The 2,597-nt window shown below is 36.7% G+C and overlaps 1 protein-coding gene and 1 pseudogene across 1 annotated transcript in view; both read right to left on the bottom strand.

The window, feature by feature from the left end:
- The window catches only part of EPS15 (epidermal growth factor receptor pathway substrate 15), a 166,378-nt gene that overhangs the window by 127,719 nt on the left and 36,062 nt on the right, over positions 1-2,597 (bottom strand). The gene's annotated exons all lie outside the window — the stretch shown is intronic.
- On the bottom strand, positions 1,516-1,967 carry LOC105888015 (annotated as a pseudogene).

Here is a 2,597-nt window from a genome sequence, read left to right as displayed (position 1 = left end):
GGCGCCTGTGGTCCCAGCTACTTGGGAGGCAGAGGCAGGAAACTCGCTTGAGCCCAGGAGTTGGAGGTTGCTGTGAGCTGTGACACCACAACACTCTACCAAGGGAGACTCTGTCTCAAAAAATAAAAATTTATAAAACTTAAAAAAAATAAATAAAATAAATTTGTAAGACTCCAGTCATCTTTGACTTCTGCAATTACAAGAAGTGCTCAACATGACTAATATTCATCTTTTGGATATGTATTGAGTATTACCATTTGAATACAGTTTTTTTCCTCTCTTAACATGTGTATACATTTTTGGGTACCCTCTGCATATATTAAGATACATATAATATATACACACACATATATTCAGACTTACAAACGTGATGTGTATGTGTGTATGTATCCTATTGGCTCTGTTTCTCTGGAGAATCCTAATACACCTAGTCTCAGAGAAGGCTACTTGCTCAAGCTTTTCTGTTGTTATAAAGTCTTCCAATAGTTTATTAGAAAGAATACTGACATTTTAAAAAATCCCTAATAGCATGAACATAAATTGAGATCTTCAGCCCTGATAAAAACTGAATCAGAAAAAGAAATTAAAAATTCAATAGTGTATTAACATTTTTTCAATCGTTTGTCATCCTGACAGTGCAAGTACATATGTCATCTAAATGTACAGACTCTCAAGCAACAATATAAAGCTTTCTTCATTCTCTCAGCTAAAATGTAAAAGCTTAAAGGCCAAACAATACCAAATATATAGGCTTCAACAACCATCTAAGCTAGGGCATTCACTAATTTTGGTTAAGATTCACCTGGAACACTAGTAAGTGACCACTTACATATAATAATGTCATTTTTTTTTGAGACAGAGACTATGTTGCCCTCAGTAGAGTGCTGTGACATCACAGCTCACAGCAACTTCAAACTCTTGAGCTTAAGGGATTCTCTTGCCTCAGCCTCCTGAGTAGCTGGGACTATAGGCACCCACCACAATGCCTGATTATTTTTTTGTTGTAGTTGTCATTGTTGCTTGGCAGGCCCAGGCTGGGTTCGAACCCACCAGCCCCAGTGTATGTGGCCAGCATTCTGGCCATTGAGTACAGGCGTCGAGCCTGAAGTAAATTTTTTTAAAAAATAAACTTCAGGGACAATCCTGAAGAATACACCAGAGGGACTGTAGGTTACCAGTTTAAGGTGTCAGCCAATTTGTTTCATCCACTTTGAGTCCATTTAGTTCTTTCTCTAAGGTGACAGTTCTGTCATGCAAGAATCTATGCTATGAAAAAAAGATGACTTAGGTGAAATGTTTTTATTTGTCACAACTCCTGCACCAAATGCTTAGAACCTCAACAGCTTCATGGAAGCCTGAGGAATGTTCATGCATGAGGTTACAGCCTCAGCCAACTTAAAAATGGTACATATTAACCCGTAGTGACGCCTTTAAAAAACAAACAGTTTGAAAAATAGATTAAAGAAAGCAAATACAGCATATGCCTTTAGAGCTAGCAACTCAGGACTTTCCAAATTACGAAATTTTGCAGAGAAGGTATTTTTCTTTCTCAAAATCTAAATGACAACAATATTCCCTGTGCCAGATCTGGCATGGTTTTTTCACTGTCTGTGACTCCTCAGAGAAATAATCAAAATTAGACATGTTTTCATCTGAATCATCTTCCCAATCTTTCTAATTATTGAAGTCCATATTAAGCCAATTAAACTTTACCTTTTCTTTTGTTCATGTCAGAATCTCTGGCCAGATTCTCCCTTTTGTAAACAACATAAAATTGATCTGTACTTTTTGCTTGGTAGCAAAAAAGATCAATTTCATTTAAATGTTTAAAATTATCACTTCCTCCTAGACAAGTGAATATAATTTGGATTTTTCAAAATTTAAATGAACATCTTTACGGTCTTCAGCACAAAATACAAAGAAGACATAGTCCCTTAGATCCTACCACTTTATGAAGCAGGCTGCATTGTGATGGGGGTGAGGGATGAGCAACCAGGTGGGCAGGCCTCTCTGGCAGCTGCTGCTGGGGAGTTGACTCCTCTCCCAGGCAACTCAAAACTTTTTCTCCCCAGTGGCAGCCTACTTTGTCCAAGCTTTTATTCATTTGTTTTTAAATGTTTAATTATTATGGGTATATAGTAGTTGTATATGTTTACAGGGTACATGTGATGTTTTGATACAGGCATAGAATATACATTAATCAAATCAAGATAACTGGGGGATCCATCACTTTAGGCATTTATCTTTTCTTTATGTTAGGAACATTTCAATTCCACTCTCTTTCAGTTATTTGAAAGTATATCATAACTTATTGCTGACTATAGTCACTCTGTTATGCTATCAAATATTACTCATTCTATCAAATAGTACTCATTCTACGTTTTTGCACCCTAACCATTCCCACTTTATTGCCCCACCCACGTATCCTTCCCAGTCTCTGATAACATCATTCTACTCTGTCTCCATGAGATCAACTGTTTTAATATTTAGCTTCTGCATATGAGTCAGGAGGACTCTGTGCTTGGCTTACTTCACTTAACATAATTTTCTCCAATTCCATACATATTGAAAACAAGATTTCATTCTTTTTGTGGCTA

Source organism: Otolemur garnettii, unplaced genomic scaffold, assembly GCF_000181295.1.
Source record: "Otolemur garnettii isolate 467f Iridium unplaced genomic scaffold, OtoGar3 scaffold00159, whole genome shotgun sequence".
In the NCBI taxonomy this organism is placed as follows: domain Eukaryota; kingdom Metazoa; phylum Chordata; class Mammalia; order Primates; family Galagidae; genus Otolemur; species Otolemur garnettii.
Note: the sequence above shows the minus strand (reverse complement) of the source record. Positions and strands in the feature narration are given on the sequence as shown.